General features: G+C 43.3%; 1 pseudogene; it reads left to right on the top strand.

The window, feature by feature from the left end:
* The window catches only part of LOC148134921 (uncharacterized), a 45,170-nt pseudogene that overhangs the window by 7,486 nt on the left and 10,720 nt on the right, over window positions 1-26,964 (top strand).

The following is a 26,964-nucleotide window of genomic DNA, read 5'->3' as shown; positions in this document are numbered from 1 at the left end:
TCCAAATTGGGATGAGGTAAATCGGACTCAAAGGTAGTGAGTTGTAGGTGTTTTATTCTCGGTGTTAAATTTGCTCAGTTAAAACAGTGTTTGGGATAGCGATGGCTCTTTCAGTCACCAAGGTGTTTTGTTGGGTGGAAAAAGTGACATTGGGATTATACAAAAGGTGGTTAAGACCATGTTGCTGGAATTAGCAGGGAAGCTGGAGATGCAGCTGCCTACATAAAATGAAGGACGAAGAGCAATAGCTCAACATTTAAATTTACTCTGTACACCATCAGAATATTTGAAGATGGCCAAACTTCAAAGTAAAATGAAGCAGCCTGCGTTACAGGCAAAAGGCAAGGAAAGGACAATGAATTACGATTCAAAGCAGAACACAAAAAAAAAAATGAATGGATTTATCAGAAGTCAGAGAGAAATAGAGAGAGCGTTTGAACTTAATAGTATGACACTGAGACAGAAAACGCAGCTGAAAAGGATGGAGATAAAAGCTGAAGCTAAGTTCTGTGAGAGAGAGTGAGAATGAGCAAACCCTTAGTAGCCAAGTGCTTGGTGGGGATCTGTTTAAATATACTCAAGCTGTGCCTAAATTCGATGAGTAGGATATTGAAACCTTCTTCATCTCATTTAAAGTGATGTTAAACAGATTAGGTGACCAATGCTCATATGGTTGCCGATCCAAACAAAACTCACCTGTGTTGTCCCTTTCAAGGGTAGAAATAGTGAGGCAATGCCATCAGGATCATAGGATGTAGCTGGAGCTTATGAGGAGGCGACGAAAGCCATCTTAAGTGCATATGAGTTTGTGTCAGACGACTTTAAACAACGTTTCATGAAACTTTGGCGGGACGTTGGTCAAAACTCCGTTGAGTTTGAAAGGATTAAATAAAGCAATTTTGAAAGGTAAATAAGGGTGGTAAAAATGGAGGAAAGTTACGACTCTGTGAGAGACAACTATTTTGGAGGAGTTCAAAAATTCGCTTCCTGAATTACTGAGAGCTCATATGGAAGAGCAGAGAGGTAAATGGGCACGATTAGCTGCTGAGATAGCTGATGATGATGAGTTGGAACAGAAAAGAAAGGTTTAGAAATTGAGGAAATGACAAATTTTCACGTGAAAAATGAAAGATCAAACTCGGTGAAGATCATAAGGATGAGTTACAACAGTGTCAAAAAGAAACACTGGAAGGGGACAAAGCAGGTAAGAAGTTCCGGTGTTTTCACTGCAATAAAGTAGTCCCATGAAATCACCATGTTGGTCGGTTTTGAAACGTACTGGAAAATTGAGACGATGAAAACCGGATAAGCCTGTGAATTTTGTCGGAGTGGTAATAGAAAGCGCCGTGGATGCTGCACCAGAATGTACAAGCCAGTCGAAGGTTGTTTAAGAACTTCGATGTCGTAGCCATTTCGGAGACATGGATAGAGCAGTGTGTCGAATGGATGCTGCAGGTTCCAGGATTTAGATCTTTCATTAAAACAGGCAAGGTGGTGAAAGAGGGGGAGGCGTGGCCTTGTTAGTCAAAGATAGCATAACGGTGGCTGAGAGACCTTTTGATGAGTACTCGTGTGGGCTGAGGTTAGAAAGAGGAGAGGAGATGTCACACTGCTTGGAGTTTGTTTATAGGCCTCCGCAGAGTTCCAGGAAGGTGGAAGAGAGGATTGGCAAAATTATTCTGGGTAGGTGTGAAAGGAACAGAGTGGTCATTATGGGGGACCTTACTTCCCCAACATTGATTGGAAATGTTACATGAAAAATTGAGGACTGCAGATGCTGGAGATCAGAGCTGAAAATGTGTTGCTGGAAAAGCGCAGCAGGTCAGGCAGCATCGAAGGAGCAGGAGAATCGACGTTTCGGGCATAAACCCTTCTTCAGGAATGAGGAAAGTGTGTCAAGCAAGCTAAGATAAAAGGTAGTGAGGAGGGACTTGGGGGAGGGCGTTGGAAATGCGATAGGTGGAAGGAGGTTAAGGTGAGGGTGATAAGGTGAGGGTGATAGGCCGGAGTCGGGGTGGGGGCGGAGTGGTCAGAAAGAAGATTTAAGGTTCGGAAGGTGGTGCTGAGTTCGAGAGTTGGTACTGAGACAAGGTGGGGGAGGGGAAATGAGGAAACTGGAGAAATCTGAGTTCATCCCTTGTGGTTGGAGGGTTCCGAGGCGGAGGGTGAGACGCTCTTCCTCAAGCCGTCGTGTTGCTATGGTCTGGTGATGGAGGAGTCCAAGGACCTGCATGTCCTTGGTGGAGTGGGTGAAGGACTTGATGTGTTGAGCCACGGGGTGGTTGGGTTGTTTGGTCCGGGTGCCCCAGAGGTGTTCTCTGAAAACTTCTGCAAGTAGGTAACTTGTCTCCCCAATACAGATGAGGTCACATCGGGTGCAGCGGATGCAGTAAATTATGTGTTTGGAGGTGCAGGTAAATTTGTGGCAGATACCGAAGGATCCCTTGGGGTCTTGGGGGAAGTAAGTGGGGAGGTGTGGGCTCAAGTTTTGAATTTCTTGCGGTTGAAGGGGAAGGTGCCGGGAGTGTAGGTTGGTTTGGTGGGGAGTGTGGACTTGCCAAGGGAGTCACGGAGGGAGTGGTCTTTTCGAAATGCTGAAAGGGGAGGAGGGGGAAATATATCCCTGGTGGTGGGGTCCGTTTGGAGATGGCGGTATTGACGACGGATGATACGATGTATAAGGAGGTTGGTGGGGTGGTAGGTGAGGACCAGTGGGGTTCTGTCCTGGTGGCGAGTGGAGGGGCGGGGCTCCAGTGCAGAGGAGCGGGAAGTGGAGGAGATGCGGTGGAGAGCATCGTCGACCACGTCTGGGGGAAAATTGCGGTCTTTGAAGAAATGTTACAGCTCTTGTCCGTCAGATGAATCTTTTTTTTTACAATGTGTACAGGAGGGTTTCCTGACCCAGTACGTTGACGGGCTGACAAGGTGGGAGGCCATACTGAATATGGTGCTTGGTAATGAACCAGGCCAGGTGTTTGATTTAGTTGTAGGTGAACACTTTGGAGAGAGTGACCATAATTCAGTTACGTTTAGTTTAGCGATGGAAAGGGATAGCTACATGCCACAGTTCAAGAGTTATCGTTGGGGCAAGGGCAATTATAATGCGATTAGGCAAGAATTAGGATCAAAGAATGGCGTAGCAAAACGTAGGGGATGCAGACAAACGAAATGTGGAACTGGTTTGATGAACAGATACTGCGTGACCTTGATAGGTATGTCCCTGTCAGGCAGGGAGGAAGTGATAGGGTAAGGGAATCGTGCTTTACTACAGAAATCGCGTCTCTTGTTAAGAATATGGAAGAGGCTTAAGTGTTGATGAGGCAAGATGGTACAGAAAAGGCGATGTAGAGTTACAGATCAGCTAGTAAGAATTGAAAGAGAGAGTTAAGAATAACAAAGAGATGACACGAGCAGTCTTTATAGAATACAGCATACAGAATAAAGGAGAACCTTAAAAATTTCCATAGGTATGTGAAGAATGGAAGGATAATTAGGGTGGGAATAGGGCCAGTCAAAGACAGAATTGGGTATTTGAGCGTGGACCCTGTAGAGATCAGAATGGTGATAAATGAACATTTCTCATCGGTGTTCACTCAGGAAAAGGAGAATAGTGTCGAAGAGAAGGATGAGGTACGAGATATTCGACTAGATAGGATTGAGGTTAGTTACGCACAGGTGTTATGAATTCTAGAAGGAGTGAAAGTAGACAAGTCCCCTGGGCCGAATGGGATTTATCGGAGAATTCTCTGGGAAGCTAAGGAGGAGATAGCAGAAACTTTGGCTTTGATACTTGACTCGTGATTGCTTACAGATTTAGTACCTGAGGACTGGAGGATTACAAAAGTGGTGCCCTTGTTCAAGAAGGGAAGCAGAGATGACACAGTTAGTTATAGACTAAGTTCAAAATCACACAACACCAGGTTATAGTCCAACAGGTTTAATTGGAAGTACACTAGCTTTCGGAGTGACGCTCCTTCATCAGGTGATTGTGGAGGGCTCGATCGTAACACAGAATTTATTTCAAAAATTTGCAGTGTGATGTAACTGAAATTATACATTGAAAAATTGATTGCCTGTTAAGCCTTTCATCTGTTTGAATACAGTGATAGTTTCACTTCTTTCATGTGTAAATCACTAAACCCTTTTTTTAAAAGTTGCATTTTCAGGTTAGCTGTTAACAATGGTGATAGCGAGGCAATGTGCTGAAGGTGTTAGCCCCCTGTGTTCTCTGTCTATGACCTGATATGTAGATTGATTCTATTCTAAAAAGTGAGGTAACAGAGTTTTACATAGATTTATGGAGTTTTTGAGCTCAGAGTTCTACTTTAATGTATGCAGTTTTTGAGCAAAGTTCAATGTAACTCTGCAAGTACAAATTCACCACATAAAATATATGTGTGCATATGGGTCTTTGTCTGTGTGTGTGTGTCTGTCTGGGGTGGGGGTTGTGAGTGTGAGAATGTGTGTATGTGTGTGTGTAGTGAGTGCAGAGTGTCTTATGTTTGTGAGGGGGTGCATGTGTGGGAGTGTGTGTGTCTATAAGGGTGTGTGGGTGCCTGTGTGCGCGTCTGTTTGTACCTGTGTCCGCGTGTATGTGAGAGAGTGTGTGTGTAGGAATATCTGTGTGTGTATGTGTAGTGCAATAGTGATCACCTGTAATGTAACATGAACCCAAGGTCCCGGTTGAGGCCCTCCCTATGGGTACAGAACTTAACTATCAGCCTCTGCTCGGCCACTTTCCTCTGCTGCTTGTCCCGAAGTCCACCTTGGAGGATGGTCACCCGAAGGTCCGAGGTTAAATGTTCTGGACCACTGAAGTGTTCCCCAACTGGGAGGGAACCCTTATGTCTGTTGATTGTTGTGCGGTGCCCATTCATCCGTTGTCGTAGCCTTTGCTCGGTTCCCCCAATGTACCTTGCCTCCGGGCATCCTTGCCTGCAACGTATAAGATGGGCAACATTGGCTGTGTCACATGAGTACCTGCCATGTGCAAGGTGGGAGGTGTTCAAACGCGTAATAGTGGTATCTATGTCCACAATCTGACACGTCTTGCAGTTATAGACCAGTGAGCCTTACTTCCATTTCGACTGGGACAACACATCTATCAACACATCAACACATCTAAGCAAAGACATGCCAGAGAATTGCTAGAGGTCTGGCACTCCAACCACAACGCCAGAAACAAACACATAGATCTAGATACCACCTATCAACCCCTCAGAAAACGAACAGGAAATGACATCACCACAAATCCAAGGAACCCCATCCAGGAGAAAGATATAAATAGAAAGCAGGAGACAACAGCTTCGCTTCACTTGGAGGTCGCCACTGATGATGTTATCTCGCCAGGTAATGAAACATCTGGATATCAAACCTACAGCTCAGCGAGCAAACCTACCCCCTAAACCTCAACCTGAGCTACAAACCTTCACAAACCTTGCAACAGCCTTACTTCTGTTGTCGGAAAAGTTTTGGAAAGTATTATGAGAGATAAGATTTACAATAATCGAGCAAGCATCAATTTCATTTCAGATAGTCAACATGACTTCCTCAAGGGCAGATCGTACCTCACAAACCTCATTAAGTTTTTTGAGAAGGTGACGAAGCATGTAAATGCGGGTAGGGCAGTTGTCGTGGTATACATGGAATTCAGTAAAGTCTTTGATAGGGTTCCACATAGTCGGCTGCTGGAGACAATGCAGAGGCACGGCATTGAGAGAGATTTACAAATTGGGTTAGAAACTGGCTTTCTGGAAGAAGACAACGAGTGGTGGTTGATGGAAAATATTCAGTCAGGTGTCTAGTTACTGGTCGTGTGTCGCAAGGATCTGTTTTGGGACCACCGCTGCTTGTCATTTTTTATAAATGACTTAAACGCAGGCATAGGTGGATGGATTAGTAAATTTGCAGATGACACTAAAGTCGGTGGAGTAGTAAACTGCTTGGAAGAATGTAATTGGTTGCAGGAGGACTTGGATAAACTGCACAAATGTGCTGAGAGTTGTCAAATGGAGTTCAATGCAGCCAAATGTGACGTGCTGCACTTTGGGAGAAATAGCAGGAAGGCAGAGTTTTGGTCAATGGAAAGATTATTGGTAGTTTGAAAGTGCAGAGGGATCTTGGAGTCCATATGCATAGATCCCTGAAAGTTGCCACCCAGATGGATAGTGCTGTTAAGAAGGTATAGGTGTGTTAGGTTTCATTGCTAGAGGGATTGTGTTCCAGAACCGCATGATCATGCTGCAACTATTCAAAACGCTGGTGCGGCCACACGTCGAATATTGTGTACAGTTCTGGTCGCCCCATTGCAGAAAGGATGTGGAAGCATTGGAAAAGGTGCAGAGGAGATTTGCCAGGATGTTGCCTAGTCTGGAGGGAAAGTCTTATGACGAAAGGCTGAGAGACTTGGGTCTGTTCTCATTGGAAAGAAGAAGGGTAAGCGGGGATTTGATCCAGACATACAAGATGATCAGAGGATTAGATAGGGTAGACAGTGAAAGACCTGTTCCTAGGATGTTGACGTCAGCTTAAATGACAGGGCATAACTATAAATTGAGGGGCGATAGATTTAAGACAGATGTCAGAGGCAAGTTCTTTCCGCAGAGAGTAGTAAGGGTGTGGAATGCCTTTCCTGCTAAGGTAGTCGACTTAGCCACATTAGAAATATTTAAACAATCCTTAGAATAGCACATCGCGCATATTGGGATACTGTAGGGGGACGAGTTGAGAATAGTTCACAGGTCGGCGCAACATTGGGGGCCGAAGGGCCTGTTCTGCGCTGTATTGTGCGAAGTTCGATGATATGTGTTCTCTATGTAAGGAAGAAGTGCCAGATCCCGAACCATGTACCTGCAAAGGGTAAAGTTTATTCGTATCGGCCATGAGCAACAGGTAAAGAGGTGACAATGTTCAGAGATCGGGGTTCCTCTCAGTCTGTGATTGTCAAAGATGAGGAAATATGTACCTCTAAAGGAATATCTCGAGAAATGGTACTAGTATCGGGAATTCACGGCGGGACGAAAAGCTCTCAGATATGCAATGTGGGGTCAGAGTGTACAGAGATGAGTATATAATGTGTCCCTGCAAACGATATCGCTGATTCACCGTTAGGTTTGCTGCCTACTGTGTTTGAAAATCACGTGAAAACTAGGGCAACTGATCTGCTTCAGGTCACATCCTGGATTTTGTGCTGATCGTGCTAATGACGTAACAAAATGCAGATTTGAAACATAAGATATCAAAGAGTAGAAATAAGAATGCTGAAGTGCAATTTGTAAAGAACCTGTTCGCTCAAATGGTTGAGCCAAGGCAGGAGCCTATAAATGACAATACAGACATCTTTAGCTCCGATAAATTGACTGAGTTACAGTGGAAAGTTGAAACTTTAAAGAACTTGCATCAAAAGGCATGCACAGAAGAGAATTCGAATACATCCTGAAATATTATTACCTTACAAATGATGTATTTCTCAGGAAGTGGAGAAAATCACATGTTCAGGCATTTGGGAAATGATCAGAAGTCTTTCAAATCGTATTGTCAGTAGGGTTTAGGACAGATATGTCGCAAGCGTTGCCCGATCTATCACTTGAGTGTCGTTTAGGATTGAGAAAAAGACAAGCTAAAAGACAATATACTTGTACTGACTTGAACTGCGCGAGGATGTAGTTGAATTACAACTTGAACGTATTTCGTTGGATTTGCTCCAATTTTTCACAACGTCTCCACGGCTGTTTTCATGACTCTGCACAATGAAAATTCCCAAATTATTCCAAGTAAAAGTTATGGAATACACCAGTTATTGTTAGTTTTCAATGCTGCATATTCGTACATTCGGGTGTATGACTTACGGATCGTTTAGGAGTGAGGACTACACAGCTCAAATAGAAAACCATTTTATTGGCGTGAATTGCACAAGGACGCAATTGCATTCTGCCAGACGTGTAATACCTGTCAGCTAATAGTAAAACCACAGGCGGTAATAATAGCTCCATCTTTAACCTCTTTCCTGCATTTGAGGAAACCTCTACAAGCGTCTTAACTGATTTCACAGATCCCCAACCACAAACATGTGGGAATCATGTATTTATTAACAAGAATTGATGTATCGACTAGTTACATTACACAACATCACAGCTGAAAGGATGGTCGAGGGATTACTCAAAATTTTCACTGGATACGGACTACTGACAGTGATGCAATCCGATCAATCATGAAACGTCACATCAACATTAGTCAATGAAGTTATGGGCAGCTTAGAAATAAAACAATTTGATTCTACTGCTGCCTATTCAGAATCGCGGGAAAGGTGGGATCAGACATAAAAGACCATGTTGAGGGCTGAAATCCAAGAGAATACAGATGATTGGGGTAAGAAAATTCGGTTCGTGCTTTTTGCTGTCAGATATGCATCAAATGAAACGACCAAATTCATTTCATGAAGTAGTTTTCTGGCATGAAGTAAGAGAACTGTCAAAATGGACGAAGGAGAAATTGTAAGTAAGAAGGCAAAGATCACATAATTGAACCATGTGTCAAATATTAGGGTTTAATTCAATACAGCTGGGGTGTTGGCGGGACAGCATTTAACAGTATTACAATATACAATGAAACAGGAAGCATACAAGAAATAAAACATCGCAATTTTGCTCTCAGGAATAAGGAAGTGTTACTTGCAGTGATAAGTGAACCCTTAAAAGCAAGATTTCGATCACAAGAAAAATGAGTGAAGTGAAATGACTGACAGGGATTCCAGGCAGAAATGAATCTCACAGAGTGTCATGTAAATATGCTCCAAAAGTGTTTTGATAGGGAAGGAAAGCAAGAGGAGAATCTATTATTTATTGCAACAGAGGGAAGACCCAAGTTCAGAGGATTCTAAATTGGACATTCCTCAAATTAAGTTGGACAATGCGGAATGTGCCAAACCTTGCGGTGCACTTTGAGTTATCTTCCAGAGGAAAATCGAAATGACCTGAAAAAGTTCTTAATATTTCGTGTAGCGACGAGTGTTTAGGCTGTGAAGTACTAATATAATTGTGCAGGATGTAGACACAGGAGATCTTGTTCCGATTAATCAACATCCTTATGGGCATAAACCTCTAAAGTTGGCACAGTTTATAAACGAGATTGAACGCATTTTCCAAGACAACATATTCGATATGAGTTATCGTGACTGGAAATCACCCATGTTTATGATGCAAAAAGCAGATGTTAACCAATGGTTATGTGTGAACTACCGCGAAGTCATCGTAGTTACAAACACTAATGCATATCCGAATCCGCGATTGGAAGACCGTGTGGAAAAGGTCAGATAAAAAAACTTATACTTCTAAGTTTGGTTTGTTCCGGAGATACTGGCAACTAACCTTGTCAGAAAGAGCAAAGGCAATTTCGGGTTTTGTTAAGCTGAATGAACTATATCAGTTTAATATGATGCCATTTGGCGTCAAACATATGCCAACCATAGTTCACAGTCAAACCAATTAGGTAACTGAAGGATTACCCCACTGTGTTGCTTATATAGATCACCAAATATTTTCAGTCACACATGGAAGGAGCATTTACAACATTTATCAGACTTGTTCGACTGACTTCGAAACACAGGTTTGGCGATAATCCTGGCCAATCGTGAATTTGCCGAAGTCCAAGTCACGTTCCTGGGCCATATAACTGGACATAGACAAACGTCCCCATGGGGTCCAAAAACTAAAGCAATTGGATAGTTTCCCATAACATTATCAAGTGGAGCTGTACTACGGTTCCTGTGATTGAGTGGATTTTATCGGAAATGGTCCCAAAACTTAGTAGTGTGCATAGTCCAGTTACTGAAGTGCACAAGAAGGGAAAGACGTTTCAGAGCTCATCAGACTGCTAGATGGCATTTGACAACCTGAAAATTCTATTCTTGTCCCAGTTTCAGCCGCACCTAACTACATAAAGCTGTTCAAGGTGGCTGTTAATGCAAATGATGTCGATGTCAATGCTGTGCTCTCGCAAGTAGACGACGAGAAGATAGAAAGACCTATCGGGTATTTCACTGAAAGTTGAATATTCAGCAGCAGACATAGTCCACCTTTAAGAAGGTGACTTTGAGCTCGGTATTGACACTATAATATTTCAGTGTTAATGTTACTGGTAATGCATATGAGGCATACATATGCACTGATCATAACCCACTGAAGCTTATGGAGAAACGTAAGGACAGAAGTGTCAGACTGTTTAGGTGGAGCATGTTTGTTTACACGTGTTCAATTTTCAAAAAAATGGTGCATTTGGAAGGACAGGAAAACTTAACCCCTCTTCCTGACGAGCACCTTCCTAATGAGTCAACATACTAGTGAATATCCTCGTCACGCCCTCCAAAGCATCCGCATTCTTTTAATAAAGTGACAACCAGAACAGTTCGCTGAACCAAACTCTTATGCAATTGGAACATGGCCTGCCAACTCCAGTAATCAGTATGACATTCGATGAAGGAAAGCATGCCTTTTGCCTTCTTGACCACTGCATTGACCTCTGTTGCCAACTTCCGCGTGCAATGGATATTAAAAATCTCTCTGTACATCAATTTCACCATGGATTTTCCATTTACCACTGATTTCGCTCTTGAATTCATTCTTTCAAAACGCCTCACCTCAAATTTGCTCAGATTGATCTCCATTGGCCGTTTCCCCGTCTAACTCTCCAATTGATCTATATTCTTCTGTATTCTCTGACAGCTCCCTTCACTGTCTACTCCTCCACCAATCTTACTGTAATCTGCAAACCTGCTAATTAGACCACGCGCACCTTTTTCCAGATCAGTGATATGTCGATCACTAACAGGAGTGTTCCAGAGCGCAACCCTGTGGAACAAAATTGGACACAATTTTCCATTTTGTGAAACTCATTTCTTCTACGACTTCTCTCCGTCCTCTGTTGCCCAACCAGTTCTCAATCCAACTTGCTAATGCAACCTGTACCCATGTGACTTCACTATCTACATCAGCCTAACATGGGGAAACTTATTAAGTGCCTTACAGAAGTCCATGCATTTGACAGGGACATCCCTGCCCTCATCAATCAACTTTTTCACTTCACAAAGAATTCCACTAGTTTCATAAGATATGGCCTTCCCTGTACAAAACCATGTTGCCTATTACCGATAAGTTCATTTTCTTCCAACTGGGAATAGTTCGTAACCCTCAGTGTCTTCGCCAGCTTCTGGATTAGTTTTGCTGGAAGAGCACAGCAGTTCAGGCAGCATCCGAGGAGCTTCAAAATCGACGTTTCGGGCAAAAGCCCTTCATCAGGAATAAAGGCAGAGAGCCTGAAGCGTGGAGAGATAAGCTAGAGGAGTGTGCGGGTGGGGAGAGAGTAGCATAGAGTACAATAGGTCAGTGGGGGAGGAGATGAAGGTGATAGGTCAGGAAGGAGAGGGTGGAGTGGATAGGTGGAAAAAGAGCTAGGCAGGTCGGACAAGTCTGGACAAGACAAGGGGACAGTGCTGAGCTGGAGGTTTGAAACTAGGATGAGGTGGGGAAGGGGAAATGAGGAAGCTGTTGAAGTACACATTGATGCCCTGGAGTTGAAGTGTTCTGAGGCGGAAGATGAGGCGTTCTTCCTCCATGAGTCTGGTGGTGAGGGAGCGGCGTTAGAGGAGGCTCAGGACCTCCATATCCTCGGCAGAGTGGGAGGGGGAGTTGAAATGTTGGGCCACGGGGCGGTTTGGTCGATTGGTGCGGGTGTCTCGGAGATGTTCCCGAAAGCGCTCTGCTCGGAGGCGCCCAGTCTTCCCAATGTAGAGGAGACCGCATCGGGAGCAACGGATACAATAAATGATATTAGTGGATGTGCAGGTAAAACTTCGATGGATGTGGAAGGCTCCTTTAGGGCCTGGGATAGAGGTGAGGGAGGAGGTGTGGGCATAGGTTTTTCAGTTCCAGCGGTGGCAGTGGAAAGTGCCAGGATGGGAGGGTAGGTCGTAGGGGGACATGGACCTGAACAGGTAGTCACGGAGGGAACGGTCTTTGCGGAAGGCGGAAAGGGGTGGGGAGGGAAATATATCCCTGGTGGTGGGGTCTTTTTGGAGGTGGCGGAAATGTCGGCCGAGGATTGGGTTTATGCGAAGGTTTGTAGGGTGGAAGGTGAGCACCAGGGGCGTTCTCTCCTTGTTACGGTTGGAGTGGTGGGGTCTGAGGGCGGAGGTGCGGGATGTGGACGAGATGCGTTGGAGGGCATCTTTAACCACGTGGTAAGGGAAATTGCCTCTCTAAAGAAGGAGGCCATCTGCTGTGTTCTGTGGTGGAACTGGTCCTCCTGGGAGCAGATACGGCGGAGGTGGAGGAATTGGGAATACGGGATGGCATTTTTGCAAGAGATAGGGTGGAAAGAGGTGTAATGCAGGTTGCTGTGGGAGTCGGTGGGTTTGTAAAAAAATGTCAGTGTCAAGTCGATCGTCACTGACGGAGATGGAGAGGTCCAAGAAGGGGAGGGAGGTGTCAGAGATGGTCCAGGTCTTCGCCAGCTGCATGCCCAACACTGATGTCAGTCTCACCGTCTATATTTGTCTGGTTCATGCTTTCCACCCTTCCGAAATACGGAGACAACATTATCAACTCTTCATTCGTCAGGGACCTTACCTTTGTTCAAGTATGCTGCAAAGATATCTGCTATGGCCGCAGCTACTTCCCCTCTTGCTTGCCTCAGAAATCAGGATAGATCCCATCCGGACATGGGGACTTGGACATCTTAATTTCTTTTAGAATACCCAACACGCCCTCCTTCCTTTCCTAACTGTTATGCTTAATTTCTCTGATACATTTGAGATATTCACAGAGTCAGGTTAACTATGCATGCAGGTGCAGCAGGCAGTGAGGAAAACCAAAGGTAAAGCGAGATAATTTGAGTGTCATGGTAAAGACGTCTCATTGTAGTTAAAGAGGACCTTTGTGAGGTCAAACTTTGTGCATTTGATTTTCTTATCTGAGGAAGATAATTCTTGCGCTTGAGGGAGACAAGCGAAAGTTCAACAGACTGATTCCCAAGTTGACAGGAGACAAACGACAAAAAATTAGATCAACTGGACTTGTCCTCACTGGAATCTAATAGAATGAGGAGGGATCTCATCAAAACGTATAGACTCCCGTTGGGACTGGGCAGACTGGATGCAGGAAGAATGTTCCCAATGTCGGGGAGTTGTAGGACGTTTGTCTCAGATTACGAATGAGGGATAAGCCATTACAGGGAGATATGATGAAGAATGTCTTCACTTAGAGAGTAGAGAGTCCCCTTTTTGCCCTCCGGGTATTTGAATATGTTCAAGATGGAGCTGGATGCAGCCCTTGCGGGTAAAGGCACAAAGGGGTAAGGAGTGCGAACTTAAATAAGATGCTGAGTTTGCATGATCGAACATAATCAAATTAGAGGGAAATGCAGGCTTGAATGACCGAATAGCCTACGACTGCACTTACTTTATATGCTTCTATGTATGCTTATGAATGAGAATCAATGTTAGCATTATGCAGACGATAAGATTTGAGCTGGCGCTCATATTAGTTTTAGGATTAATTTCAGATCCATTTTTCATGTCAACATTAGAGGAATATTGGGGTTTGATGTATTCAAGGCTCGGACTGAGTTGAATTTCCAGTGAGCATCAGGATTATGGTTAGAGTTAGGGTTACTCGCAGAGTTAGGGGAATCCTAGGGATTGTTATTCTGAGGTTTTGGAAGGTTGGTCACGTTTCGAAATAGTGTGATGCTGTTGGTTTAGCATTTATAGTGATGTGAAGTGGTTATCGTTAAAAATTACAGCATTAGATGTCCCATTAGATGCCCTGGACTTTGAGTCAGTGGATGTGAAAGATCACCAAAGTTTTTGCTAGTCATATTGATCTGAGGGTTAGAGGACAACTTGCAGATGGTGCTACCTTTGCTACAAATGGTAATTGATGTGCGTTTGCAATGTGTTGCCGAAGGAGCTCTTCTGAATTTCTGCAGTGCATCTTACTGATGTTGCGTACTGCTGCTACCGTGTATCAGACGTTGAAAGAGTGAATATTGATGTAATGATGCCCATCAAATGGGCGGCTGTCCGTGGATGGACTCGATTTCTTGAGTGTTGTTAGTGTTTTCTTCATCCAGGTGAGTGGGTTTTGTTCCAAGACAAACATTTCTTGTAGCTTCTGGATAGAGGACTGCATTTGGGTAGTTAGGAAGTGAATTGCAGCTGTTCATTTTGGAAATGCGTGGATTATTGGTTAGGCCGAGCTGGAGTTCTTTGCCCACTCTTGTCACCGTATTATAGGAAGAATGTGATTGAACTGGATGAATGCACACCATTTTCAAGAATGTTGCTTGGGATGGAACAGTTCCGCTGTGAAACAACACAGGAAGAACTCGGATTATTTACTCAGTCAAAGTAAAAGTTGAGGAGGGATTGGTTGATGTGCATAAGGTAGTGAACATAGGGTGAATATAAAGCAACAATTCGTTTTAGTGGAGGGGTTGGTCTAGATGAGACATCATTTTAAAAAGAAAGGTAGACGGCTTAGTGGGAATTGAAGAATACTGTTTTCACTCTGAGGCTGGTGAGAATTTGGAATACATTTTCTGGGAGGCGAGTTGACGCATCAAAGTCCAAGACAATTACACGGTTCTTGGATGTGCTTTGAAGTGTTACATCATTTGAGTCTTTGACCGAAAGAGGGAAAGTAGGACTATCATTCGTAATAATATATTTTTAGCCTGTCGATGGCTTTTGTACTCCATGGGTCAATGACTACAACTTGGAGTGTATTACTCACTTTTAATTACCTTCCCACTTAATTCTTCACATTGAGACTACAAAAAGTGAAATGAGCTTTGTGATACAAACATTAAAAGTAGAATTCTTTCTGTACGTGTTCCGAAATTGTCTCTGTGTGAGAGATTACAGAGATAGAACGGTGTGTCAGAGCTGGAGGAGATTACAGTGATAATGAAGGCGAAGTTGGCTTGAGCTGGTGATGGAGATATGGGGAGGTGGAGTGAATGGATGATATTCCAGGCATAAAGAGTGATGCAGATGTTAGAGTTAGTTCCATAGAGAGATGGTATAGCTTCTGGAGTGGGTTACAGAGATAAGATGCATATCATGTTCACAATGATTTCCAGACGGAGGGATGTAGGGACTGGGGAAGATAAGAGTTACGGAGGTCTGTTGGGAGGAAATGATAGAGATAAGGAGAGATTTCAAATCTGGAGGTGTATAGAGATATGGAGGTGCAAGAGGACGTTGTAGAGAGAGAGATATGTGCGGGATCTGTAGCAGTTTGGCCCAATACGGTGCAATATTGGAAGTGGACCAGGTTGCAGAGAAAGGGAGGGATGCAGGTACTGAAGGAGATGACAGAAACAAGTGAAAAAAAAAACACTACGTTTACGTGTAAGCTCAAAACTGTGAAAATATATGATGCTGGATGGGACATTTTAGGTCTCTGTTTCAGGAGGAAGCAGACAATGGTTACACAAGCCTTGATGAGTGATGGATGCGCAGAAGGATTGCACATCCATGGTGAAGACGAGGCAGATTGAGCCAAACGGAAAAACAGCCGAGAAATCGTGAAAACCAGATAAAGCCTCAGAAAAATTGTAAATGCAAGTGTTCCTTTCAGGTGTTTAGCATGTAAATAAATAGCGTTCTCCCATTCAGATATTCACATTTATAGCTCAACTCTTTAATTTCTGGCATGATATTGAGCGTATTACTTTATTTAAAGAAAATCAGCACAGTACTGGTGCAGCTTCTTTTTTTTTGAATGGTACATTTTACGTCATATAAGAAATGTCAATAGAATCACAAAGCAACTGCCAGATTAATTTGAACAGATCAATGTATCTATATGAATAACAATTTACGACAATTTCCCTGCGACATCTAAACCCTAACTGGGCTATATTTCCTGATTCCTGTTTGCATTTTTGAATGCAGGGCATCCAGCGGTTATTCTCAAATGCAATGGCAAGGACCCAGAACGAAAACAGATGGAGAATGATGGGCTTCTGCTGAAGGGCTTATGCCAGAAACGTTGATTCTCCTGGTCCTCGGATGGTACCTGACCTCCTGTACTTTTCCAGCACCACACTCTGAACTCTCTTCCATTTCCAACAATGCTGTTTTGTATGAATAATGTGTCAGCCACATTTCAAAAACTAACCAATAAGGCAAATTCGCATGACAAAATGGTGTATTTTAAGTTCATGACCCGGTGATTTTTAGCCACACATGGAAGGAAAATAATCAAAATTTATCGAAATTGTTCGATTAACTTTGGGGGGCAGTCTTGGTGAAAAACCTGGCGAAGAATGGATTTGTCAAAGCGCAACTCAACTTCCTCGGACATTTTCTCGGACATGGACAAATGGCCCATTGAATAAAAAAAAAAACAGAATAAACTCTGGAGTCTCCCAGATCATCAACAAAAAAGAACAGTACGACAGCTCCAGGGATTGAATGGGTTCTATTGGAAATTCGTCCCAAATTAAACAGTTTGGCTGCTCCGCTCTCTGGTTTACTAAAGCAAGCCAAGAGGTTTCAGTGAATAGCCGACTGTCAGAAGGCATCTATTCTCCGGAACGCTGTGTTAACGACAACCCGAGTGTGAGCCACACCTGCATATGCAAATCCATTTAAGGTGGCAATCGATGCAAGTGATGTCGGTGTCGTTGCTGTGCTTTTGCAGCAGGATGACTGGAAGGGAGAAAGACCTAGCGGATATATTTTTCCAGGAAGTTGAACATTCATTTGCCGAGATATTCCACAGTGGAGAAGAAGACTTTGAGCTTGGTATTTGTGTTATAATATTTCAATGTTTATCTTACTAGCAACGTATCTGGAACAATCATATATATTGACCCTAACACATCGACGTTTGTGAACAAATATAGGGACAAAAATTCCAGAATGTTGCAATGAATATTATGCACGTGCCAGGACTAGAAAACATGATTAAAATGCAATTTCAAGACTTGGATGAGAAACGGATGCATTTGGTGAGACGATCAAATTTATTGAAACAGAATGTATTGATGCAGTCAAAGTAATGTATGTTGTGCTACAGTATGCAAGCACTGTAAGCTTAATGGGATTTTTAAATTGAGCCATCTTTGGAAATTTATGAGTCATTTCTTAAAGGGGAGAGTGTGACAATGCTGCTGTATTAACAAGGTCAGTTTGTTGTTATGAAGATGTGATGTACTATACCTTTAAGAGAGTTAAAGCTAGAAATTACAGCACTATGTAACATGTGATATAGCTACTGGGGTAGCTAGTTACCTGAAAACGACAAAACAGATTCGAAATCGGTTCGTCAGTTGAAATCATATTCCGAAGAATTACAAAGTTCTAGTCAAGTTTAAATTGAGGATATTGGCAATCTTTAAAACCAATGACTTTGGTGTATACCACTGGGGAAAATTGAACAGTTGGGATGAGAACTGCCACCAGACCAGCAGATTATAGACTGCTAGCCAGAACTCTCTGAGAGGTACTTGTCCAGAGAAGGAGATTGCACAGAGAAAAATCTCAACACTGGCATAGAGAGCGAATCGATCGGAAAAGAGAAAGAGAAGATTCGAACGTTGGTTAGCTTTAAAAGTTGAATTTTCCTGTAAATCTAATTTGGGATATTTATTAGACGAGTGTTATCGTCGAGAAAGTAAACATAGGTTGGAGAAAGGAGGTGTAAATAGTTATCAGTTAATTATTCTCTGTTATACTTTCAGAAATAGAGTTGATAATTTTTACTGTGACAAATTCTTGGCCTCTAAAAGTTTCACGGATGACTGCAAGAGGTAAACATTTCTGTGTTGCTGGTTTAAACTAAGCAGGAGTTTACCCCGTCCTTGTTTTTATGTCAGATCCTTCATAAAAACAGAGGTTCCGATATGTCTGGAAATATGTACTTGAGAATCATTGTAATTAATTTTTAAATACTTGTACCATGAAAGGGGAGTGCCCTCTTCTCCCAGTTCAGGGTTCAGTTTAGTTTGGTTTCAGCAAGCTGGTTTTGTTTGCAGCTGCTGGTCACGGTTTACCTGGATCCCAGAGACCCTGCCAGGATGTCAACGCAGCAGTTCCATGCTGATCATCTCTTCTTCTGACATCTCTCCTTCAAGAATATGTGATTGAATTGTCAGGGGGATTTTATTATCAGGGGGATGGTTATGGGAATGTTGCAAGTATTTGCAACAGTTTTTTGACAAATTGTGATTTCGTGTGTGTTGGGTTTTCAAATAATTATGTTATTCCTAATTGGGTTTCGTGATCGTGGGTAAATAAATTGGGCTTAGTATAAAACTGACTTGTTGGGGGAGCTGCATATCACTCCTGGAAGATCGAGTTTACAACTGTTTAAAACAAGTAACATATTTCGGTTCTGTGCTGCATTATTCTAATATTTTGAGGGGTTGGATCATGTGTAGCAGCAGTCTGGACAGAGCTGGCAGTTTTGCCTCTCTTTATGATATATGACATGTATTCCGCGCAGTCTTCTAATGCTGCAGCTCATTGGATTTTTTCAACTGTTTTGAGAAACAAATGTAGGTTCAAGGCATGTCTGCCTTGGCCTACTTGAAGAAGCTTTGAAGTTAAAATCAAGCCTTTGTGCAATAAAAGAGAGTGGACCGGTTTCCAAATGCAGCATGTTTCTGGTTAGGATTGGTTTGGGTTGGGTTTTAGCAGGCTAGCTGTTCAGAGGAACTTGTCAGTCAGTTTTGAGGCTGCTGTCAAATAAACCGGTACATCAGAGAAGGTGTTCCATTGTGAATCTCTCCGCCATTTCTGTCTTTACTGTAAGAACCTTGTGCTTGTTTTTTTCTCTTTTGCCAGGGGGTGCTTCTAGAGATTATTGCAGTTATCTTGAATAGCATCATCGAGTTGGCATAACCTTTCCGATTTTTGGATAGTGTATGTTGTTGTACAATCTACATTCGGCAATCTGGGAAACATATTCTGTTTTTGATGTAGGTTTGCTCACTGAGTGGGCAGGGTCGTTTTCAGACTTTTTTGTCAGTGTACGAGGAAACATCATCACTGAGCCTTCAGAAGAAGCACAGATGGGATGGCCCACATTCTATTTACCTGTTTAGGTTTCCTTGGGTTGTTGACTTCATTTTCTGTGGTGATTTCCTTTCCTGTGGTGATGCCATTTCCCGTTATGTTTGTATGATAAATGGGATCCAAGTCAATGTGTTTGTTGATAGAGTTCCTGTTTGTATGCCGTGCTTCGAGGAATTCTCGTCCCTGCCTCTGTTTGGCCTGTCGAAGGATGCGTGAGTTGTACCAGTCGAAATGGTCTCCTTCCTTATCTGAATGTAAGGATAAATCTCACAAAGGAGTGCCAGACAATTCAGAACGCTTGGGCATCATGGTATCTCACAAAGTTAGGTAGGAGAAAGTGAGGACTGCAGATGCTGGAGACCATAGATGAAAAATGTGATGCTGGAAAATCGACGTTTAGGGCATAAGCTCTGTTCCTGTTCCTCGGATGCTGCCAGTCCTGCTGTGTTTTTCCAACATCACATTTTCCAACTCACATCTCACAAAATCACCAAGGCACTAATCAGCAGCTAACGAACTTCAAAAAGCCTACACACACAACACACACAGCTGAAGTCATTTACAAAATACCTCACGTGGACTGTAAGAAACTCTACCTTGGACAAACAGGCAGCAAATTAGCCACCAGGATACATGACCATCAACTATCCACATAAAAGGCATGACCTACTCTTACTGACATCTTTACATACAGATGAGGAATGGCACCACTTTGCCAGGGACAATCACCCACCGAAGGACAAGCCAAACAGAGACACGCACGAGAATTCCTCGAAGCATGACATTCCAACAGGAACTCCATCAACAAACACATCGAGTTTGACCCCCATCTACCACCCCGTGAGAAAAAGAACAGAAATGACTTCAGCGCAGAAAATGACTTCACCAAAGCAAGGAAACATTCCACATAAACAGAATGCGGTCCATACCACCAAGCGTTCATCCGCAGGCTCACTGATGATCGCGAGCATTGTAAAGTAACGTCTGAAACTGCTCAAGGGTTGATGCACGAAAGATCAATTCTCCTGCTCGTCGAATGCTGTCTGATCTGATGTGCTTTCGCAGGACTACACTCTCGACTCTGAGCTCCAGCATCAACCAGCCTTACCTTCTCCTGGTGGCTTCATAGTGACCATCTGACTAAATATCAATTGTTGAAAAAACACATCTGATCACTATTACTCTTTCGGAATGAGGCAATAAGCTGTCCTCACCTTGCCTGACATATATGTGCCTCTAGACAGTAAAACAATTGTTTCTTCACTGCTTCCTGAAATTGTCTAACAAGTTTTTCAGTTAAACGACAAATAGGAATGTGCAATACATAATGGCTGAGCTGGATGTGTAACAACACATAAACGAACTCTTTAAAACTACCATGTATTATGTCAGGCAGCGAGCAGCTACCTTGAGCTTTTCAAAATGTGAACTCCTTGCCATGTATCAAACCCAAGTAGCAGTAGCTACAAGTTGAGAAATAGATAGCCGCATCCAGGCGATTTCAACAGAGTCGGACCTGCTTTTGTAATGATTATACATCATTATTCATTCATCACTGTTAACTTTTATTGAAGGTTTGTGTTAAATTTGTAAACACATTTTAAAGCAACAGGAGAAGGGTCAAACATCTCAAACATTTATGTAAAGTCAGACACAGTCATGGGTCAGGATGAATAGTGATAATAATAGAGGTCAAAGACGTCTCCATTTTTGGAAGCCTATCTTGTTCACTGACGGCATTTCTATCAGAAAAGGCAGTATGTTCTTCTCACTTGGTCCTTCATGTGGCTCCAGATCCTGTGCAATTGTGGAAGGGGAATAAATAACGGCCTTGGCAGAATGAACACGTTCAATGTATGGGAAGATTTAAATTTCAATCAGTGAGTGAAATGGTCTTGTTTAAACAGGGCATACACCACACTAGCGGAAAGAATGACAGTTCTGAGATATTTTTTGACAATTGGAATAAACTGTCTCGATGCAACATCGAGTGAAATAGTATATGATCTCAGGTTGGGGCTCATGGGGTTTGAGTGAACAGCGTTGTTTCTTTAAGATTCCAGATTCTGCTTTCGTTAGTTCGTTATGATGTATGGGCAGAAATGCTCCTTCAGAGTTGAGATTAATCTTGTTCTTAGAATTGATTTGTTCATGGCAGGAATTTGACAACAAACGTCAATAAAGCTGAGCTGCAAACTCGATCTCCCCAAAGATCTTCCACATGGTATAAGGCAACGTCTCTGTGAATGTAACTGCTCAGATTTTCAATCAAGGAGCTTTGGGCTGGCTGCAGGGACAAGGCACCTCTCACCGAAAAATACATGTGAAAAAGATGTCCGACACAATCATTCGCTTTAATTGCGTTTCTGATATGGCATTATGACAATTGAATCTGTTTTAATCTTCTGCTACTATGCTCTCTCGTTTTCGCATTTGAACAGAAATGTCTCCAGCTCACTGACTGGTCAGCCTCATCCAGACACCGGAACAGTGATAGAAAATCACTGAGCAGCATTCTCCGTGCAATTATCCACTGACAGAAACTCCCAACTTTACTGCTGGTGCAGTACTTTCTGATCTCAGAGATCCATCATCTGTTCCGGTTTCATAAAGTTTGAATGTATAAGGAGAGATCAGGTGTGTTACTTCAGAAGAAGGGTCACTGATCGAGAAATATTAACTCTGTTTTCTATCCCACGGATGCCAGCAGACCTGCTGAGGTACTTCTCTATCGGTTATAATGAGGCCTGTTTTCACGAGAATTTCCAAAGTTAAAAAATAATCTGAATGAAGCCCGACAAAATATTAACAAGATAAAAGCGGGTGATAAAAGTAAACTGATGCCATTGGGTGGGGCTTTTGCAATGAATGTGAAAATGATGTTCAGTCCGTTCAGGAGAGATGTTATGAAACAATTTGAAAGGAAAAGTATGGAGAGGTGTAGAACTGTCTTCCACACCTCAATTGCTGATTTTAAATCTGAGATAAGCAAATCAATTGTCGGACGTGCTCCCTGTTTTGATTTGTACCTACCCTTCTGGAAATTCTTTCGTCCTTACCATCTCTTGTCAGTGACTTCAAATCTTGATTAAGTTAAACATCACAATACACCAAGTTCTAGTCCAACAGTTGTATTTGGAAGCATTAGCTTTCGGAGCGTTGCTACTTCATGCGTGATTGCGTAGTATATGATTATGAGACAAACAATTTATACCAAAGAATTGCAGTTTTATACAGGGATATATTGAACAAACCTGGATTGTTGCGTCTTTCATCTTTTCGAATGTAGGCTTTGGTTCATTTATATGCGAATCCTAAAGATCTTTGAAGTCACCTTCTCGAGATAACTTAACGTTTTGTAACAAAATGTGACGTTTTAGCTCAGACACTGTATGATGGGTGTGAGGTCAGAGTCTGTCTGTATCCCAATCTTGAATCAGACTGATTCTACTTACAAATTGTAATTTACATGTGACATGTGTTTACATCTGCATTGACTTTCTGCAGATTGTCCATTTTTAAAGCAAATTAGAATGTGTCTACAAATTTAATTCTGCAAATACAAACTCACACCATGGATTGTGACTCGTGTCTGTGTGTCAGTGAGAGAGAGAGTGCATGTGGGTGTGTGAGTATGACTGCAAAACAGTGTGTGTTTTCATCTGTAAAAGCTTGGCAAAGTGTGTCTGTGGGTGTAATGGACTATATCCCTGTGAGAGTTTGTGTGCGTGTGCCTGCATGTGGTGTGTGTGTGTGTGGAAGAGAGAGAGAGAGAGTGTGTATAAAGGGCTGCGTGAATGTGCATTTGCGAATGTGTGAATGTGCTTACAGGCACCTCCGTGACTGCCCCTAATGACATCACTCACGGCAACACCTTCGAAAACTTTGCCAATATCCTGTGTTACGCCTCTTCTGCCCTGCGGATCCCACAGGAACCACTTCCGACCCCCGACGCTGGGTGAGCGTTAATTGTGTAGTGAAACCAACTACATCTCACTTCCACACCAACTCCAGTTAAAGTCTCAACCGCGTCCCCCAGCTCCAGCTTTACAGCAATTCCTAGCTCCCAGCCCTGCTGTGTTTTTACCATCCTCATTAACTCCTCAGCAAATGTCTCACCTTCAAACCCGATGGATACAAATAAATGAATTCAACACTTTCCATGTCATTGAATACTTCTGATGCCTTTGCTTCTGCTCTTTTTATTCCAACAGGACTCTGGTCCACCCTGCGAGGATCCCTTCTCTCGCCTCCAACATACCCCAACCACTTGGAACCTCGTGCTGGCCTGTTACCAGTCCTTGATCTCTTTATTTCCAATGGACGACGGGAAATCGACCACCTCATCTGTCCACACCCCTCACACAATCCAATCTGTCACCCTTGCAAAGCTCAGCCTACCACATGCTCCGCTTGAAACCCAAACTCACAGTCAGACCAGCAGGCAAAGGGTTGAGTGGCGGGGGGGGGGGGAGGGGGGGCGGAGGGGGGAGTGGAGTTTGCAATGGTAGTTTGGCGCAACGAAATTTGCAGTGCTGAAGCCAGGTGCCAACTCACAGGCAGCTCTTCCTTTGCCTCATTGACCATGGCGTCCCATCCCATCACCAAACTCTCAGAGCATAAACCGACCTCATCAGCCAATGGGAACTCCTACACACTGCCTCCTCAAAATTGACAAACTTCCCTGCCCAGTTCGACCGATTGTCTCAGAATGATCCTGGCCCACTGAAATCATCTCCACATACCTTGATAATTTCCTATCCGCACAGTCCAGTCTCCTCACCGAAAGTCAAGACACCTCAACGACCTCCACCTCCTCCTTGACATTCATTTCGCCGGTTCCCAACAACTCATCTTCACCATGGACATCCTGTCTCTGTACACATCTATCCTTCCCGACGAAGGCTTCCAAGACTTCCATCTCTTCCTCTCCAGTCGTCCCCACCAGTACGCTTTCATTTGCTTGGCAGAACTGGTCTTCAATCTCAATAGAACATAGAAAACTTCAGCGCTGTATAGGCCCTTCGGCCCTCGATGTTGCGCCAACAAGTCTTACCAATGTGAAGCCTATCTAACCTACACTATTCCATGTACGTCCATATGTTTGTTCAATTACGACTTAAATGCACTTTCCGTTGGTGAATCTACTGCCGTTGCAGCCAAAGCATTCCATACCCTTACTACTCTCTGAGTAAAGAAACTACCTTTGACATCTGTCCTATATATATATATATATATATATATATATCATCCCTCAATTTAAAACTATGCCCCCCTTGTGTTCGCCGTCACCATATTTGGAAAAAAAGGTGTCCACCCTATGTGATCCCTGATTATCTTATGTGTCACTATTCAGTCACCTCTCAACCTTCTTCTCTCCAACGAAAACAGCCTCAAGTCACTCAGCCTTTCCTGGTAAGACCTCCCCTCCATACGAGGCAACATCCTAGTAAATCTCCCCTGTGCCCTTTCCAAAGCTTCCACATCCTTCTTATAATGCGGTGACCAGAACTGTGCACAACACTCCAAGTGCGGCTGCACCAGAGTTTTGTACAGCTGTAGCATAACCTCATAGTTCCAGAACTCGATCCCTCTATTAAAAAATGCTGAAGCACTGTCTGCCTTCTTAACAACCCTTTCAACCTGCGTGGCAACTTTCAAGGATCTGTGTACATGGACACCGTGATCTCTCTGCTCATCTACACTACCATGAATCTTACCATTCGCCCAGTACTTTGCAATCCGGTTACTCCCACCAAAGTGAATCACCTCGTACTTGTCCGCATTAAACTCCATTTGCCACTCCCAGCCCTGCTTTACACCTTATTTATATCTCACTGTAACCTTCGACATTCTCCACAGCTCCACCGATATGAGCGTTTTCTGTATATTTACTAACACACCCTTCCACGCCCTCATCCAGGTCATTTCTAAAAATGACGAACAGCATTGGACCCAACACCGACCCTTACAGTACACCACTAGTAACTGGTCTCCAGGATGAACAGTTCCCATCAACCACCACCCTCTGTTTTCTTTCAGCAAGCCAATTACTGATCCAAACTGTAAAATCTCCCACAATCCCATTCTTCTGCATTTTGTACAGTTGCCTACTGTGGGGAACCTTATCGAACGGCTTGCTGAAATCCATACACAGCACATCAACAGGTTTACACTCATCTACCTGTTTGGTCACCTTCTCAAAGAACTCAGTAAGTTTTGTGAGGCACAACGTGCCCTTCATAAAACCGTGCTGACTCTCCCGAATCAAATTATTATTTCCTACATGATTATAAATGCTATCTCTTATAACGTTTTACAACACCTTACCTACAACTGAAGTAAGGCTTACTGATCTATAATTATCAGGGTTGTCTCTACCCCACTTCTTGAACAGAGGACCACGTTTGATATCTTCCAGTCTTCTGGCACTCTTCCTGTTGACAATGACGATTTAAAGATCAATGCCAAAGGCTCAGCAATCTCCTCCTTGCCCAGAGGATCTTAGGATAAATTACATCCAGCCCAGAGGATATATCTATTTTCACACTCTGCACGATTTCGAATACCTCTTCCTTGTGAACCTCAATCCCACCCAGTCTAGTAGCCTGTATCTCTGTATTCTACTCGACAATATTGTCGTTTTCTAGGGTGAATACTGTCGAAAAATATTCATTTATTTCTTCCCCTATCTCCTCTGACTCCCCACACTACTTCCAACTACTATCCTTGATTGGCCCTAATCTTATTCTCGTCATTCTTTAATTCCTTAAATACCTACAGAAAGCCTTAGGGTTTACGCTGAATCTATCCACCAACAAATTCTCATGTCTCCTCCTGGCTCTTCTGAGCTCTCTCTATAGCTCTTTCCTGGCTACCTGGTCACCCTCAAGCGCCATAACTGAGCCTTCACATCTCACCATAACGTAAGCCTTATTCTTCCTCTTGACCAGAGATTCCACTTCCTTAGCAAACCGAGTCTCCCGCACTGTACCACTTCCTTCTTCCCTGACAGGAACATACTTATCTCGGACACAGAGGAGCTTTTCCTTGAATAAGCTCCACATTTCTAATGTGCCCATCCTCTGCAGTTTCCTTCCCCATTCTATGCTTCCTAAATCTTGCCTCACCGCATCGTAATTGCCTTTCCCCCAGCGTCGCCATGGACACACGCGTGGTCCCCAGCTCTGCCTGCCCTTTCGTTGGAAACGTGGAACAGTCCATCTTCTGCAGCAATACCGATACCACCCCTGCCATTGTTTCCTCCACTGCATTGTTGACTCTATCCCACGAGGAGTTTAAACACTTCATCAACATCATAAACACATTCCAACACGACCTCAACTACACCTGACCATCTCGGACTGTCCCTCCCTTTCCTGGACCTCTCCATTTCTATTAACGATGACTGACTCAACACAGACATTTACTACAAACCCTACGATTCCCACAGCTACCTGGACGACATCCCCTCTCACTTTGTCTCCTGTAAAAAACAATATCCTTATTCCCAATTTATCTGCCTCCGCCGCACCTGCTTCCAACTGGACCAATTCCACTACAGAATACACCATGACCTCCTTCTTCAAAGATCAAAATTTCCTGCCCCAAGTGATCGTGATGGTCTCCTGCGTATCACATCCAACTTTCGCACCTCCGCCCTTGAAGATCACCCCTCCAACATCAACAAGGTTGGTACTCCTCTGCTCCTCAACTTGAAACTTAGGAGTTTGTGAATATCTACTGCCTGGGACCATCCAACCAAGCAGAATCAGTGTGGATTTCGCAAGTTTCCTTAGTTCCCCTCCCCAACTAATTCCAATTCCCACCTTCCAACGCGACATCGCCCTGTTCACTTGTCCTACTTGTCCACCTTAGTCCTC

Source organism: Chiloscyllium plagiosum, unplaced genomic scaffold (assembly GCF_037043375.1).
Source record: "Chiloscyllium plagiosum isolate Xiang-an unplaced genomic scaffold, Cpla_swu_hap1 HiC_scaffold_52, whole genome shotgun sequence".
NCBI lineage: Eukaryota > Metazoa > Chordata > Chondrichthyes > Orectolobiformes > Hemiscylliidae > Chiloscyllium > Chiloscyllium plagiosum.
This window is presented reverse-complemented; position numbering and strand designations above follow the sequence as displayed.